At 45.0% G+C, this 19,103-nt stretch overlaps 1 long non-coding RNA gene across 1 annotated transcript; it reads left to right on the forward strand.

Annotated features, from left to right (window-relative positions):
- The first annotated feature begins 319 nt into the window (after window positions 1-319).
- On the forward strand, window positions 320-3,678 carry LOC121549623. Its single transcript, XR_005996846.2, has 2 exons — window positions 320-539; window positions 2,768-3,678. It is a non-coding gene; the product is annotated as an uncharacterized LOC121549623 (long non-coding RNA).
- Window positions 3,679-19,103: the final 15,425 nt, after the last annotated feature.

Raw genomic sequence — 19,103 nt, forward strand, 5'->3', positions numbered from 1 at the left:
TATGATTTAGTGCACTGCTAGGCTATATTTACCATCCTGAAAGGTACAAACACGACGAACAACATGGGCAGATGACAAACTTAACAAAATCCTTTCATGTTATATTGAAACGTGATATTTCAAACAGTGTGTGTGTGTGCTTGTGTGAGTGAGTGCGTGCGTGCGTGTGTGTGTGCGAGAGAGAGAGAGCGAGAGAGATAGAGAGAGAAAGAGAACGAGAGAGATCGAGAGAGAAAGAGAGAGAGGGGGAAGAGGGAAAGAGAGATTTATCTCATTGTAATGCACAGAACGACCTGCCCTTTTGAAAAAAATGAAAAAACGCAGCCATGCTTTGCAGAAGCTAGAGCATTGCTCATACTGGTATCCGCTACTCGCCTGCCAGAGTCGTCCGATTGTCCATCGCTACTCCGAAATAACCGGGAATACAAGCCGCTCGCTAAGATAACAAATAATTACACCATACAGTGACGTGAAAGACAACACAAACGAATGGATACACGACAAGACTATGAGATGGACCATATGGCGTGCGAGAGATGGTGAGTATGGGGCATCCATGTTTCGACTGGGTCTGTCTCTTATATCATAAATTAGATGAAAATAAATGTGCTTTTTAAGTCTGGTCACTGTGTAACATAAAAACTGACAATGCACTAGGCCTATATGGTGTCATGGTGTTGGCATGGTTCGCTCTAAGCATAGGTGCTAAAGATAACGGACATTCCTTCCCACGTTGCACTTGCCATTGTTATTGCGGGCGTAAAAAAATACCTCTAGTAATCATGGATATGAAGAAGGCTGACAAAGAGCCAGGAGAATCTCTATACCGAAAACATTACAGTGCAAGTGGGCACATATGAATACAGTTACATAATAGATAACAACAGTGGCATGGATGCATGGTCATTATGCACTTGTTTATTTGTTCGTCGCTCAGCGCTTGAAGACAATAGGTCCGCACACATTGGGTCAAATATCGGTTCATAAAGGACAACATCGTTTAGATTTTTCATATGAGAGGGGGGATTCCCCCCCCCCCCCATCCCATCTAAAATGGCGTTTCCCTTTGTTGGGTGATGCAGTTCAATAATCGTATTCGGTAGCCTTCAGGATCCACACTGCATCCAAGCTTATGTTTATGAATGAATATAATATGTGTAAAGGCAGAAATAGCCCCCAAAGTCTAGTGGACCGCTTGGCATCACTGTTGTAGCAGTAGCCTACTTGCTGTAGTAGATAGACTACTCGTAATAGTAGTGGTGGAGGTAATAGTAGTATAGTAACCTTGACTCAATAATTAATCATTGAAATTTCAGTATACGTTGCACTGGTTCATGAGGTAAATTGATGAATATAAAGACTGAATTCAACACAACCAGAGATTACATCTAATAGCCTATTGGCATGCAGTTTCAAACGCGTTTATCATGCGCTATAAACACTATGCCTTTGATATGCTATGCACATGGATAGGCCTACCGTGCACAATTCATTAAATTAATGCACACATTCTCTTGCTTTCAAGAGAAAATGTTAAATAGTTTGCAAGGTGCATGCAATGGCATGAACCGACACGTCCGTTCCATCCGTTCCCTTTGCACCTGTTTCAAAACCACCAACAGCAAATAGGCTCCAGCATTGGACTTAAACAAATTGTTAAACGAAATTGTTGTAAATGGCTCTCACATATTAAACAATTCGTCAAAACGTAAAAAAAGAAAATACCTCTCCCTCTCTGCTTAACTCGGAATCGGAATGTGTGCGTGTATGTGTGTGTGTGTGTGTGTGTGTGTGTGTGTGGATGTGGATGTGTGCGTGTGTGTGTGTGTGTTCATTTTTAGAATAGTATAACAACATTGTATAACTGAAAAAAATTATTATATTGCCAGTCAATGTCAAACATATAATTTAGGCTAAATCAATAACAAATGTTGTGATATTATCAATCTACTCATCCAGATCCCTGTGCACTGAAATGCCAAAACAAAATCCTCTTTCTATTCCCATTATGTCCATCACCATACAATCTTAACGAGGTGCGTCGTGTAGCCTAATTGCAATAGCTAAGAAACAGGGAGATTATAGGTTTAAACTGGGATTGAAGTGATTTTTCCTTAGTTTCAAGGGCACAGGAAGCTGATCGGGGACGTTGGCTATAGAGAGAGAGAGAGAGAGAGGGAGAGAGAGGCAGAGAGAACATCTGTTTGCCTAGTGACGTCACCGCCCCCCATGCAATCCTCTCGCGCTCAAGGCAGATGCCTTATTTGTTTGGCTAGAACGCCATTAATCCTGAAGTTAGCTAGCGAGTGGAAAAGACCGGGCGGAGGGAGATCAGTCACATTTAGCAGTGTTGGAAACGGGACATGTACAGCTCAGCTCAGCTCGACCTCGGTCCCAGATGGATTTGTGAGGAGAGGAGCCTATATACCTTTGCCTTCGGTGGTTCCACGGTGCGTTGATGGAATATAGTATACGGGGAGGGAAGCAGGCTTTCCAATTACCCCACTCGCGGTTTGCGGCATCTCTCTTTTTTTAAAACTTGACCTGCGAGTAGACTTGTGCGGTGCTATGCGTTCTCTTGTAAAGGGCCATCCAATTTCTCTACACAGACAGCGAATTGTATGGATCTCTGTAAGATTATTTTAAAAAATAAGATGACAAATGTTCCTCTGTTTGTAGGTTTTTCTCTCTTTCCTGTACAGGATTGCAGTATTTACTTTCTAAGGAGGTTTGTGACGCATTTTGTGTTTTCTTCTTTTTTTGGTAGATATTTGATGGAGGAATACGACGTGGTTGAAGTCTACACCTGTCCGAAGCTTTTTTGACGAGAAGATAAAACGTCCCGTCCCCCTTTTTTTGCCTCCCGAGATGAATTCGGACTAACCATAATTTTGAATCTAGTCACCAAAAAACAGTGCTAATGACGACTTTAACCCATTACGCACCAAGCTCAATGGCCGCCGGCCTTCAATAGGCCCAGCCTATTGCAAATATTTAAGTGTTTAATTTTCTAATTTTGCCAAATTACATTAAAGTTTCACGGTGGGGTAATGTATATACATTTATCAGCAGCTTTGCCTACCATTACAGAATGATTGGCTGTTTCGGGAGTCCAACTTCAAAGAACAACGACATCGGCATTGACAAGATGTATATCCACATAACTATTCGCACTGAAGGTCTGATGGAACGGGTGGGTACACTGAAGGTCTGATGGAACGGGTGGGTACACTGAAGGTCTGATGGAACGGGTGGGTACACTGAAGGTCTGATGGAACGGGTGGGTACATTGAAATGGAAAGGAATAGTATGGGTCGAAATGATCAACTCCGATTTCAACGGCAAAATGTAGCTCTCTCTCTCTCTCTCTCTCTCTCTCACACACACACACACACACACACACACACACACACACACACACACACACACAGAGTGATCTGAGGTTCTGGTTCTGGCTCTCCGTGTTCACAGCGGACCTTGATTTAATATCTTACAATTAAGGCACGCGGTGAATGCCAAGAGCGGAGCCTGATATCGTCGGCGGGAGCGCACACAGCTTTCACTTAAACAACACGCTAAAGGGTTGGGGAAAATGTTTGTGTCTGCAATTGTTGTCTGTAAATTCCCCTCTATTTCGTATTGTTTTCTTTTATCAGAATAAAGAAAGTGCACCCAATATTATCAGCTCATGTCTTACATTTTTGAAAACGGAAGTAATTTCAAAGGCATGTAAACGGTTGATATGCAACATGATACGTTTAAACATATCCATCTTAAACGTATGCAGCTTAAACATGTTAAAATAGGTGGGAGGATGTTGTGAATGTGCGCTGTGGTCGAGTGTCAATGAATGATGACCTTTGGTTCAGGCAGAGGCCTTGCTTATTCACGGCCCGCTCTGAAGGCGCTGTCCACATCTACTGGTGCTGAAACCAGCCAGCCGCGGAGAGGAGCTGCCCTTTCTTTTAGTAGGCCTGCGCTACGCCAACGCTTCAGAATAATATTATACACGAAATATACAGTAAGCTCAAACAAATTCAATTTATTCTATTGAATACACGGAAGTAGGCCACAACCGGATTTATTTACACAAAGGCACTGTATGCACGCATCAGCACTAACAAACATGCACAGAAACACACATGCCAAAAGCATGCACATAGGCACACGTATAGCCACAGTTCTACATTGCATTTAAAAATCGTAGCCTTGTCTCATTGTGAGGTTTACGTGTAAGCCTAATGACATCAGCCCCGTCGGACAAGGTGACTTGACATTTGCAAGCAGTGAAAAAAAGGTATTCTATAACATAGCCTAATGTAACGACCAACTAATGTGTGGCCACCCAAACATGGGATAGGACTAGCCGACATAAACTAATGCGTAGGCCAGCATATTCAACCGTCCATTAAACCCATAGCCTATTTCTAGGATAATTTGACTCAGAATCTGAACAGATAATCCATATTAAAATATATACTGCATCTCGACAATTTAGAAGAGATATTGATATTGCATTGGTCAAAAGCATTTATTCAAATTCAATCAAATCTAGGTCTATGTTGAATCGTTTCTTCCCGGTTTGTAGATTTACATTAATTCCCATATGGTTGCTTTGCCACCTAGTGGCCATTGCATACATGGGCAGACCTGAATACATTGTAGACCACTGTAGGCTACACACCACAGAGTGAGTGAGGATCAACATGGTTAATGTCGAATCATTTTTCAGGGTAATCACTAGCCTACAATATACGCTACAATTCATCAGAACTTTCAGTGGGAATTTGTTTTTGATAGGTCTATAGGTATACAGTATCCACATTTTAAATAGTATTAAGTTAGCTGTATCTGACAATCACAAAGCACCCCAGGAAGAAGAGAAGGCCCTCCTAGGTGATGCAATACCCATTTCATTAACCTTGGGTACCAGTGGTTTGCCCGTTTTCTTGAATTAGGTTAGGATTCCCCCACTCCTTTAGTCAGTAGTAGGAAATATAAACTTGGCTGATAAGTTTTGAGACACTGCACACATCATTATAATGAGGGTGAGAAAGACTAGGGAAAGGGAGGGATGGAGGCAGGGAACAAAGAGAGAAAAATAGATTGTGCATAGTCTGGTAGAGAGAGTCATATAAAACCATATATTGGGTTATCTCTAGCAGGGCTAGGGTCAATTCCAATTGAAGGCAATTCAGGAAGTAAACTTAAATAACCATTTCAAATGTAAAAAAACGACATCTATTTTCAATGATTTATCAATAAACTGAGGAGTAGAAGCTATTTATTTCACAGGTTTTTCCATTTTAGATTTTTAAATTAAAAACACTTCCTGAATTGATCCCAGGCCTGATCTGTTGTCACTCTGGTTTTTGGTGTATGGCCATTGGAAATAATGTCACACTTCCTGAGTACGTTTAGGTTATTATACTGCTGTAGAAAATAATGGGCCTCTATGAAAGACCTCAGCAACATAAAGATAGCCGATACATACACTTCCAGTCAAAAGATTGGACACACCTACTGATTCAAGGGTTTTTCTTTAGTTTTACAATTTTTTACATTGTAGAATAATAGTGAAGACATCAAAACTATGAAATAACACATATGGAATCATGTAGTAACCAAAAAACGGTTAAACAAATCAAAATATATTACATATATACATTCTTCAACTAGCCAGCCTTTGCCTTGATGACAGCTTTGCACACTCTTGGCATTCTCTCAACCAGCTTCATGAGGTAGTCACCTGGAATGCATTTCAATTAACAGGTGTGCCTTCTTAAAAGTTAATTTGTGGAATTTCTTTCCTTCTTAATGCATTTGAGCCAATCAGCTGTGTTGTGACAAGGTAGAGGGGGGTATACAGAAGATAGCCCTATTTGGTAAAAGACCAAGTCCACATTATGGCAAGAACAGCTCAAATAAGCAAAGGGAAATGACAGTCCATAAATACTTTAAGACATGAAGGTCAGTCAATACGGAACATTTCAAGAACTTTGAAAGTTTCTTCAAGCGCAGTCGCAAAAACCATCAAGCACTATGATGAAACTGGCTCTCATGAGGACCACCACAGGAATGGAAGACCCAGAGTTACCTCTGCTGCAGAGGATAAGTTCATTAGAGTTACCAGCCTCAGAAATTGCAGCCCAAATAAATGCTTCACAGAGTTCAAGTCACAGACACATCTCAACATCAACTGTTCAGAGGGGACTGTGTGAATCAGGCCTTCAAGGTCGAATTGCTGCAAAGAAACCACTACTAAAGGACACCAATAATAAGAAGAGACCTGCTTGGGCCAAGAAACACGAGCAATAGACATTAGACCGATGGAAATTTGAGATTTTTGGTTGCAACCGCCGGGTCTTTGTGAGACGCGATGTGGATGAACGTATGATCTCCGCTTGTATAGTTGACACTGTCTGTGATTTATTTAGAATTCAAGGCACACTTAACTAGCATGGCTACCACAGCATTCTGCAGCGATACGCCATCCAATCTGGTTTGGGCTTAGTGGGACTATCATTTGTTTTTCAACAGGACAATGACCCAACACTACTCCAGGCTGTGTAAGGGCTATTTTACCAAGAAGGAGAGTGATGAGGTGCTGCATCAGATGACCTGGCCTCCACAATCCCCCGACCTAAAACCAATTGAGATGGTTCGGGATGAGTCAGAAGGCAGAGTGAAGGAAAAGCAGCCAACAAGTGCTCAGCATATGTGGGAACTCCTTCAAGACTTTTGGAAAAGCATTCCAGGTGAAGCTGGTTGCGAGAATGCCAAGAGTGTGCAAAGCTGTCATCAAGGCAAAGGGTGGCTAATTGAAGAATCTCAAATATAAAATATATTCAAATCAAATCAAATTTTATTGGCCACATGCGCCGAATACAACAAGTGTAGACATTACAGTGAAATGCTTACTTACAGCCCTTAACCAACAATGCATTTATTTTTTAATGAAATAAGTAAAATAAAACAACAACAAAAAAGTGTTCAGAAAAAAAGAGCAGAAGTAAAATAAAATAACAGTAGAGAGCCTATACAGTGTATTTGATACACTGCCGATTTTGCAGGTTTTCCTACTTACAAAGCATGTAGAGGTCTGTCATTTTTATCATAGGTACACTTCAACTGTGAGAGACGGAATCTAAAACAAAAATCCAGAAAATCACATTGTATGATTTTTAAGTAAATCATTTGCATTTTATTGCATGACATAAGTATTTGATACATCAGAAAAGCAGAACTTAATATTTGGTACAGAAACCTTTGTTTGCAATTACAGAGATCATACAGTGGGGAAAAAAAGTATTTAGTCAGCCACCAATTGTGCAAGTTCTCCCACTTAAAAAGATGAGAGAGGCCTGTCATTTTCATCATAGGTACACGTCAACTATGACAGACAAATTGAGAAAAAAAAATCCAGAAAATCACATTGTAGGATTTTTTATGAATTTATTTGCAAATTATGGTGGAAAATAAGTATTTGGTCACCTACAAACAAGCAAGATTTCTGGCTCTCACAGACCTGTAACTTCTTCTTTAAGAGGCTCCTCTGTCCTCCACTCGTTACCTGTATTAATGGCACCTGTTTGAACTTGTTATCAGTATAAAAGACACCTGTCCACAACCTCAAACAGTCACACTCCAAACTCCACTATGGTCAAGACCAAAGAGCTGTCAAAGGACACCAGAAACAAAATTGTAGACCTGCACCAGGCTGGGAAGACTGAATCTGCAATAGGTAAGCAGCTTGGTTTGAAGAATATCAACTGTGGGAGCAATTATTAGGAAATGGAAGACATACAAGACCACTGATAATCTCCCTCGATCTGGGGCTCCACGCAAGATCTCACCCCGTGGGGTCAAAATGATCACAAGAACGGAGAGCAAAAATCCCAGAACCACACGGGGGGACCTAGTGAATGACCTGCAGAGAGCTGGGACCAAAGTAACAAAGCCTACCATCAGTAACACACTACGCCGCCAGGAACTCAAATCCTGCATTGCCAGACGTGTCCCCCTGCTTAAGCCAGTACATGTCCAGGCCCGTCTGAAGTTTGCTAGAGTGCATTTGGATGATCCAGAAGAGGATTGGGAGAATGTCATATGGTCAGATGAAACCAAAATATAACTTTTTGGTAAAAACTCAACTCATCGTGTTTGGAGGACAAAGAATGCTGAGTTGCATCCAAAGAACACCATACCTACTGTGAAGCATGGGGTTGGAAACTTCATGCTTTGGGGCTGTTTTTCTGCAAAGGGACCAGGACGACTGATCCGTGTAAAGGAAAGAATGAATGGGGCCATGTATCGTGAGATTTTGAGTGAAAACCTCCTTCCATCAGCAAGGGCATTGAAGATGAAACGTGGCTGGGTCTTTTAGCATGACAATGATCCCAAACACACCTCCCGGGCAACGAAGGAGTGGCTTCGTAAGAAGCATTTCAAGGTCCTGGAGTGGCCTAGCCAGTCTCCAGATCTCAACCCCATAGAAAATCTTTGGATTGAGTTGAAAGTCCGTGTTGCCCAGCGACAGCCCCAAAACATCACTGCTCTAGAGGAGATCTGCATGGAGATCTGCATGGAGAAAAACATTTGACCTGTGTCATTGCCAACAAGGGGTATATAACAAAGTATTGAGAAACTTTTGTTATTGACCAAATACTTATTTTCCACCATAATTTGCAAATAAATTCATAAAAAATCCTACAATGTTATTTTCTGGATTTTTTTTTCTCATCTTGTCTGTCATAGTTGACATGTACCTATGATGAAAATTACAGGCCTCTCTCATCTTTTTAAGTGGGAGAACTTGCACAATTGGTGGCTGACTAAATACTTTTTTTCCCCACTGTATGTTTCCTGTAGGTCTTGACCAGGTTTGCACACACTGCAGCAGGGATTTTGGCCCACTCCTCCATACAGACCTTCTCCAGATCCTTCAGGTTTCGGGGCTGTCGCTGGGCAATACGGACTTTCAGCTCCCTCCAAAGATTTTCTATTGGGTTCAGGTCTGGAGACTGGCTAGGCCACTCCAGGACCTTGAGATGCTTCTTACGGAGCCACTCCTTAGTTGCCCTGGCTGTGTGTTTCGGATCGTTGTCATGCTGGAAGACCCAGCCATGACCCATCTTCAATGCTCTTACTGAGGGAAGGAGGTTGTTGGCCAAGATCTCACGATACATGGCCCCATCCATCCTCCCCTCAATACGGTGCAGTCGTCCTGTCCCCTTTTCAGAAAAGCATCCCCAAAGAATGATGTTTCCACCTCCATGCTTCACGGTTGGGATGGTGTTCTTGGGGTTGTACTCATCCTTCTTCTTCATCCAAACACGGCGAGTGGAGTTTAGACCAAAAGCTCTATTTTTGTCTCATCAGACCACATGACCTTCTCCCATTCCTCCTCTGGATCATCCAGATGGTCATTGGCAATCTTCAGACGGGCCTGGACATGCGCTGGCTTGAGCAGGGGGACCTTGCGTGCGCTGCAGGATTTTAATCCATGACGGTGTAGTGTGTTACTAATGGTTTTCTTTGAGACTGTGGTCCCAGCTCTCTTCAGGTCATTGACCAGGTCCTGCCGTGTAGTTCTGGGCTGATCCCTCACCTTCCTCATGATCATTGATGCCCCACGACATGAGATGTTCATGGAGCCCCAGACCGAAGGTGATTGACCGTCATCTTGAACTTCTTCCATTTTCTAATAATTGCGCCAACAGTTGTTGCCTTCTCACCAAGCTGCTTGCCTATTGTCCTGTAGCCCATCCCAGCCTTGTGCAGGTCTACAATTTTATCCCTGATGTCCTTACACAGCTCTCTGGTCTTGGCCATTGTGGAGAGGTTGGAGTCTGTTTGATTGAGTGTATGGACAGGTGTCTTTTATACAGGTAACGAGTTCAAACAGATGCAGTTAATACAGGTAATGAGTGGAGAACAGGATGGCTTCTTAAAGAAAAACTAACAGGTCTGTGAGAGCCGGAATTCTTACTGGTTGGTAGGTGATCAAATACTTATGTCATGCAATAAAATGCAAATTAATTACTTAAAAATCATACAATGTGATTTTCTGGATCTTTGTTTTAGATTCCGTCTCTCACAGTTGATGTGTACCTATGATAAAAATTACAGACCTCTACATGCTTTGTAATTAGGAAAACCTTCAAAATCGGCAGTGTATCAAATACTTGTTCTCCCCACTGTATATACAGGGGGGTACCGGTGCAGAGTCAATGTGCGGGGGCACCAGCTAGTTGAGGTAGTTGAGGTAATATGTACATGTGGGTAGAGTTAAAGTGACTATGCATAAATAATTAACAGAGTAGCAGCAGCGTAAAAAGATGGGGTGGGGGTGGGAGGGGTGGGGGGGCAGTGCAAATAGTTCAGGTAGTCATTATTAGCTGTTCAGGAGTCTTATGGCTTGGGGGTAGAAGCTGTTGAGAAGTCTTTTGGACCTAGACTTGGCACTCCGGTACCTCTTGCCGTGCGGTAGCAGAGAGAACAGTCTATGACTAGGGTGGCTGGAGTCTTTGACAATTTTGATGGCCTTCCTCTGACACCGCCTGGTATAGAGGTCCTGGATGGCAGGAAGCTTGGCACCAGTGATGTACTGGGCCGTACGCACTACCCTCTGTAGTGCCTTGCGGTCGGAGGCCGAGCAGTTGCCATACCAGGCGGTGATGCAACCAGTCAGGATGCTCTCGATGGTGCAGCTGTAGAATATTTTGAGGATCTGAGGACCCATGCCAAATCTTTTCAGTCTCCTGAGGGGGAATAGGCTTTGTCGTGCCCTCTTCACGACTGTCTTGGTGTGTTTGGACCATGATAGTTTGTTGGTGATGTGGACACGAAGCAAGAAGTGGTTTAGCTCGTCTGGAAGTATTTTGTCACTGGGCAGCTCGCGGCTGTGCTTCCCTTTGTGGTCTGTAATAGTTTTCAAGCCCTGCCACATCCGACGAGCATCAGAGCCGGTGTATACGATTCAATCTTAGTCCTGTACTGACTCTTTGCCTGTTTGATGGTTCGTCGGAGGGCATAGCGGGATTTCATTTAAGCGTCCGGGTTAGAGTCCCGCTCCTTGAAAGCGGCAGCTCTACCCTTTAGCTCAGTGCGGATGTTGCCTGTAATCCATGGCTTCTGGTTGGGGTATGTACATAAGGTCACTGTGGGGACGATATCATCGATGCACTTATTGGTGAAGCCAGTGACTGATGTGGTGTACTCCTCAATGCTATCTGAAGAATCCCGGAACATGTTCCAGTCTGTGCTAGCAAAACAGTCCTGTAGCTTAGCATCTGCGTCATCTGACCACTTTTTTATTAACCGAGTCACTGGTGCTTCCTGCTTTAGTTTTTGCTTATAAGCAAAATGGAGGGCGAGGGAGAGCTTTGTATGCGTCTCTGTGTGTGGAGTAAAGGTGGTCTAGAGTTTTTTTTCCTCTGGTTGCACATTTAACATGCTGGTAGAAATGAGGTAGAACTGATTTAAGTTTCCCTGCATTAAAGTCCCCGGCCACTAGGAGCGCTGCCTCTGGATGAGCGTTTTCCTGTTCACTTATGGCCTTATACAGCTCATTCAGTGCAATTTTAATGCCAGCATTGGTTTGTGGTGGTAAATAGACAGCTATGAAAAATATAGATGAAAACTCTCTTGGTAAATAGTGTGGTCTACAGCTTATCATAAGATACTCTATCTCAGGTGAGCAAAACCTTGAGACTTCCTTAGTATTTGATATTGTGCACCAGCTGTTGTTTACAAATATACACAGATCGCCACCCCTTGTCTTACCGGAGTCAGCCGTTCTATCCTGCCGATGTAGCGTATAGCCCGCTAGCTGTAGGTTGTCCATGTCGTCGTTCAGCCACAACTCGGTGAAACATAATATATTACAGTTTTTAATGTCCCGTTGGTAGGATAACCGTAATCTTAGGTAATCTAATTTATTTTAAAATGATTGAACATTGGCTTATAGGATTGATGGAAGAGGCAGTTTACTCGCTCGCCGTCGGATCCTGACAAGGCACCCCGACCTACGTCCATGATATCTCCGTCTCTTTCTCATGCGAATGACAGGGATTTGGGCCTTGTCGGGTGTCTGTAGGATATTCTTCGCGCCCGACTTGTTGAAGAAAAAATATTCGTCCAATACGAGGTGAGTAATCGCTGTCCTGATATCCAGAAGCTCTTTTTGGTTATAAGAGACGATGGCAGTGTCAGAACGGCGACAGTGAAATGCGGTAGGCGAAGTCACACGCAGGACACAGAGCTACTGGAAACCGTACTTTAATGAAAGTCGCCAGTGAAAAGAAACTGTCTCCAAACAACGGAGAAAATAAACAACCCGCACACTGCCGATGACGCAAACAATAACACACAACACACAATACACAACAGAGGGTTAAATAGGGAATGCAATACAACATAATGGGGAACAGGTGTACACAATCAGGACACAACAAGTCAAACACCGAAACATAGATCGGTGGCAGCTAGTACTCCGGGCACGACGAACGCCGAAGCCTGCCCGAGCAGGGAGGAGGAGCAGCCTCGGCTGATTCCGTGACAGGCAGAAACATTATGTACAGAATAAATTACAAATAACGTGGAAAAACACACATAATAGTATAATTGGTTAGAGGGCTGTAAAACGGCAGCCATCTTCTCCGGCGCAATTCTAAAATACTGGTTAGTTTAATACTTTTTTGGTTACTACATGATTCCATATGTGTTATTTCATAGTTTTGATGTCTTCACTATTATTCTACAATGTAGAAAATAGTAAAAATAAAGAAAAACCCTTGAATGAGTAGGTGTGTCCAAACTTTTGACTGGTACTGTATATATATTCTTACTGTCAATAATAAGTTGAGACCCCAACTGAGTTCCAATATGGCTGTGTGATCGATATATACAAAAGTATTTGGACACCCCTTCAAATTAGTGGATTCGGAAATTTCAGCCACACCGGTTGCTGACAGGTGTATAAAATAGAGCACACAACCATGCAATCTCCATAGACAAACATTGGCAGTAGAATGGCCTTACTGAAGAGGTCAGTGACTTTCAATGTGGCACCGTCATAGGATGCCACCTTTCCAACAAGTCAGTTCGTAACATTTCTGCCATGCTAGAGCTGGCCCGGTCAACTGCAAGTGCTGTTATTGTGAAGTGGTGAAGTGCGTAGCGCGTAAAAATTGTCTGTACTCGGTTGCAACACTCACTACCGAGTTCCAAAATGCCTCTTGAAGCAACTTCAGCACAATAACTGTTCTTCAGGAGCCTCACGAAATGGGTTTCCATGGTCGAGCAACCGCACACAAACCTAAGATCACCATGCACAATGCCAAGCATTGGCTGGAGTGGTGTAAAGCTCGATTGCATTGGACTCTGCAGCAGTTGAAACACGTTCTCTGGAGTGATGAATCACAATTCACTATCTGGCAGTCCGACTGACAAATCTGGGTTTGGCAGATGCCAGGTGAACGCTACCTGCCCCAATGCATAGTGCCAACTGTAAAGTTCGGTGGAGGAGGAATAATGGTCTGGGGTTGTTTTTCATTGTTCGGGCTAGGCCCCTTAGTTCCAGTGAAGGGAAATCTTAATGCTACAGCATACAATTACATTCTAGATGACTCTGTGCTTCCAACTTTGTGGCAACAGTTTGGGGAAGGCCCTTTCCTGTTTCAGCATGACAATGCCCCCGTGCACAAAGCGAGGTCCATACAAAAATGGTTTGTCGAGATCGGTGTGGAAGAACTTGACTGGCCTGCACAGAGGCTTGACCTCAACCCCATCAAACTCCTTTGGGATGAATTGGAACGCCTACTGTGAGCCAGGCCTAATCGCCCAACATCAGTGCCCAACCTCACTAATGCTCTTGTGGAAGCAAATCCCCGCAGCAATGTTCCAACATCTAGTGGAAAGCCTTCCCAGAAGAGTGGAGGCTGTTATAGCAGCAAAGTGGGGACCAACTTCATATTAATGCCCATGATTTTGGAATGAGAAGTTCAACGAGCAGGTGTCCATATACTTTTTGTCATATAGTGTATATTGTAACTCAGTCGGGGTCTCAACTTACTATTGACGGGTAAGAATAGTAGAATACACCAGGTGCAATTTCAAAATGTTGATGTGCATCAGCAGTTTTTCCCTGTATGTCAGTCAGTGACAGTCTCTCAATTAGCCATGTCAGCTAACCATTTTTAGATTGGTAGTTAGCCTAGCCAGCTATCTAAACTCGTAGTAATCTTGGCCAAATAATGACCAGGCTCCATTTCTCTCCGCCAAAAGGCAAAATAGGTGGGGGGACCCACAACCAAATCTCACTTAGGGCCCCCAAAAGGCTATTGTAGGCCCTGCAGTCAGGGCAGGACCTGGTACAGAGAATAGCCCCACTGACCTGACATGACCTACTCTAAGATCAGAAGCACCCACAGTAATTGGTCTGAAGTGACCACTCTGCCATGGGGAAATTGCTACTCAATACAAAATAAATATCTTGATGTGATGGTGTTGCCATGCAACAAAACATTTGTGGATGACTCAACAGACATAAAAAGTGATTGAATTACAATTTTTCTAATAAGTATAAACACTTATATCGGTTGATATTCATGGCTGAACACCAGCAGTTCCATTTCAACTCAGAAAATTGAGGAAGTGAAACATAATTCAATACATGAGTTGGAAAATCATCATGCAAAATAGACAATTATCCATTCATGAATTTCAATCTCTAAATTGTATAGAATTATGTCGGAATTATATCATGCCAATTCATCATGTCTATTCTTGCCATGATTTCCAATGGTTTATTCACCGTTGCACCGTTAAAATAGCTCTCCTCATGCTGGGTGTTGTCTGCCACCCTGTGGTAGACAGGACTTACTACAGTAAGACTCAAACGAGATAGATAGAGACAAATATTGGCACTGGGGATTCCCTCAGCAAAGGAAAGACTGTGTGAGATGACACTTACTTAATAGTCGATGTAGAGTGATCAATTGGAGGTTGGAGACAAAACCAAGACACAGTCTCAAGACCGAATTTGGACCTATTATGTGTAACTGGAATAGTGACTACTATGGTCCACTATTGAGGTATTATGGTTTCTGACAAACATTGATTTGTGGGTGAATTGTATGTATATACACTGAACACAAATATAAACACAACATGTAAAGTGTTGGTCCCATGTTTCATGAGCTGAAATAAAAGATCCCAGAAATGTTCCATTCGCACAAGAAGCTTATTTCTCTGAAATGTTGTGCACAAATTTGTTTACATCCCTGTTAGTGAGCATTTCTCCTTTTCCAAGATAATCCATCCACCTGACAGGTGTGGCATATCAAGAAGCTGATTAAACAGCATGATCATTACACAGGTGCACCTTGTGCTAGGGACAATAAAAGGCCACTCTAAAATGTGCAGTTTTGTCACACAACACAATGCCACAGATGTCTCAAGTTTTTAGGGAGCGTGCAATAGGCATGCTGACTGCAGGAATGTCCACCAGAGCTGTTGACAGAGAATTTAATGTTAATTTATCTACCATAAGCTTTCTCCAACGTCGTTTTAGAGAATTTGGCAGTACGTCCAACCGGCCTCACAACCACAGACCACGTGTAACCACGCCAGCCCGAGACCTCCACATCCAGCTTCACCAGCGGAATCGTCTGAGACCAGCCACCCAGACAGCTGATGAAACTGTGGGTTTGCACAACCGAAGAATTTCTGCACAAACTGCTAATCTGTGTGCTAGTCATCCTCAGCTGGGTCTTGACTTCAGTGGGCAAATGCTCACCTTCGATGGCCACTGGCACGCTGGAGAAGTGTGCTCTTCACAGATTAATCCCAGTTTCAACTGTACTGGGCAGATGGCAGACTGTGGCGCCGTGTGGGAGAGCAGTTTGCTGATGTTAACGTTGTGAACTGAGTGCCCCATGGTGGCGGTGGGGTTATGGAATGGGCAGGCATAAGCTACGAACAACGAACACAATTGCATTTTATCAATGGCAATTTGAATGCACAGAGATAATATGACGAGATTCTGAGGCCCATTGTCGTGCCATTCATCCTCCGCCATCACCTCATGTTTCAGCATGATAATGCCCGGCCCCATGTTGCAAGGATCTGTACACAATTCCTGGAAGCTGAAAATGTCCCAGTTCTTACATGGCCTGCATACTCACCAGACATGTCACCCATTGAGCATGTTTGGGATGCTCTGGATTGACCTGCATGACAGCGTGTTCCAGTTCCCGCCAATATCCAGCAACTTTGCACAGCCATTGAAGAGGAGTGGGACAACATTCCACAGGCCAGAATCAACAGCCTGATCAACTCTATGCAAAGGAGATGTGTCGCGCTGCATGAGGCAAATGGTGGTCACACCAGATACTGACTGGTTTTCTGATCCACGCCCCTACCTTTTTTATTAAGGTATCTATGACCAACATATGCGTATCTGTATTCCCAGTCATGTGGAATCCATAGATTAGGACCTAATGCATTTATTTCAATTGACTGATTTCCTTATATGAACTGTAACTTAGTAAAATCTTTGAAATTGTTGCATTTTGCATTAATATATACACTGCGAAGAGACAGAATCATTAGATCATTTGTTTTGGTACTGTCCATTTGTAGCTTGTTTTTGGTCACAGGTCCAGGAATGGCTGAAGGATTGCAATATTTACCTGGAGATAACCCTGCAGATAGCACTACTGGGTGATCTGAAAAGTCATAGTCAATCGATCAATAATATAATAATACTTTTAACAAACATTTTAATTTTCAATTTACAATCTGTAGAAACAATGAGAATAGAAGTGTTCAGAACTTTTGTGAAACATCACAGTATAGTTGAAAAATATATGGGAAATAGAAATCCAATATGGATGGTGTTAAGAGATAGATGGAAGGCGTTGAATGGAGCTGAAGGATGGGACTAATAACAACTAACAACAACTAATAACAGCAAGACAACTAATGTAAAGCATACTGTGTCCATAATAAGTATATAGGTTATAGGTTGAGAGCTTTTATGAAAGAGCACAGTTAGAAAGATATGGCATATAGAAGCAAACCGGATGGACATCATGAAAATTATCGGAGAGGTTGAGGGTAGAGGAAGTTCAGGAGTAAAAGCAAATAAAATATAATTATTGTAAAATTGACTGTCCATAAAATGTATATAGTATGTATAAGCTGGAAGTAGAGGCCTAATGTCACGATCGTCGTAAGAACCAGACCAAGGCGCAGCGTGATAGGCGTACATCTTTTAATGAGTACTTAATACAATCACAAAAACAACAAAACGATACGTGAAGTCTAAAGGTTCCCAAACACAAACATATAAAGAACAAGATCCCACAAATAACTGTGCAAAACAGGCTGCCTAAGTATGGTTCCCAATCAGAGACAACGAGCAACAGCTGCCTCTGATCGGGAACCACCCTGGCCAACATAGATCTAAACGATCTAGAATAAACACATAGAAACTACAACATAGAAACGAACACCCTGGCTCAACATAAAAGAGTCCCCAGAGCCAGGGCATGACAGTACCCCCCAAAGGCGCGGACTGCGACCGCGCCAACTAAACCCAACAGGGAGGGGCCGGGTGGGCATTCCGCCTCGGAGGCGGATCCGGCTCGGGCGTGACCACCACTCTCTCTCTCGCCCCCTCGTGGTCTGGCCCTGCTGGCCGGAGCTGGACTGAACACCGGTGGAGCGGATTGCTCTGGCTCCGGCGTGGAGCAGCTGACCGGTGCCGGACCAGGCACAGGTGGAACAGGCACGGACCGTGCCGGACTGACAACGCGCACCACTGGCTTGGTGCGGGGAGCGGGAACGGGCCGGACCGGGCTGACGACGCGCACCACTGGCTTGGTGCGGGGAGCAGGAACGGGCCGGACCGGGCTGACGACGCGCACCACTGGCTTGGTGCGGGGAGCAGGAACAGGCCGAATCGGGCTGGCGACGCGCACCACTGTCTTGGTGCGGGGAGCAGGAACGGGCCGGACCGGGCTGACGACGCGCACCACAGGCTTGGTGCGGGGAGCAGGAACAGGCCGGGCCGGGCTGGCGACGTGTACCACAGGCTTGGTGCGAGGGGCAGGAACAGGCCGGGCCGGGCTGGCGACGCGCACCACAGGCTTGGTGCGAGGGGCAGGAACAGGCCGGGCCGGGCTGGCGACGCGCACCACAGGCTTGGTACGAGGGACAGGAACAGGCCGGACCGGGCTGGCGACGCGCACCACAGGCTTGGTGCGGGGAGCAGGAACAGGCCGGGCCGGGCTGGCGACGCGCACCACTGGCTTGGTGCGAGGGACAGGAACAGGCCGGGCCGGGCTGGCGACGCGCACCACAGGCTTGGTGCGAGGGGCAGGAACAGGCCGGGCCGGGCTGGCGACGCGCACCACAGGCTTGGTGCGAGGGACAGGAACAGGCCGGACCGGGCTGGCGACGTGCACCACAGGCTTGGTGCGGGGAGCAGGAACAGGCCGGGCCGGGCTGGCGACGCGTACCACAGGCTTGGTGCGAGGGGCAGGAACAGGCCGGGCCGGGCTGGCGACGCGCACCACAGGCTTGGTGCGAGGGGCAGGAACAGGCCGGGCCGGGCTGGCGACGCGCACCACAGGCTTGGTACGAGGGACAGGAACAGGCCGGACCGGGCTGGCGACGCGCACCACAGGCTTGGTGCGGGGAGCAGGAACAGGCCGGACCGGGCTGGCGACGCGCACCACAGGCTTGGTGCGAGGGACAGGAACAGGCCGGACCGTACTGGGAACACACACCACCGGCCTTGTGCGGGGATCAGGAACGGGCCGGACTGGACTGGTAACACACCCCAGTACCTCCCGCCGTGCCTCTACACTCTCCTTCCCCCTCATGACCAATGGCCCCCGTAACCTGGTGGCCTCCTCTCCTAGTCCACAAACTCGCCCTGTAGCTGCCTCCAGCAGCCCCGTCGTCCACGCCGTGTGCCCCCCCCAAAAAAATTATTGGGGTTGCCTCTCGCCTGTCCGACGACGGCACGGTTGGCGCCGTACCTCCTCTCTCGCCAGGGCTTTAACTTTTGCCTATGGCCCTTTGCCCGC

This window comes from Coregonus clupeaformis, chromosome 34 (assembly GCF_020615455.1).
Source record: "Coregonus clupeaformis isolate EN_2021a chromosome 34, ASM2061545v1, whole genome shotgun sequence".
NCBI classification, from domain to species: domain Eukaryota; kingdom Metazoa; phylum Chordata; class Actinopteri; order Salmoniformes; family Salmonidae; genus Coregonus; species Coregonus clupeaformis.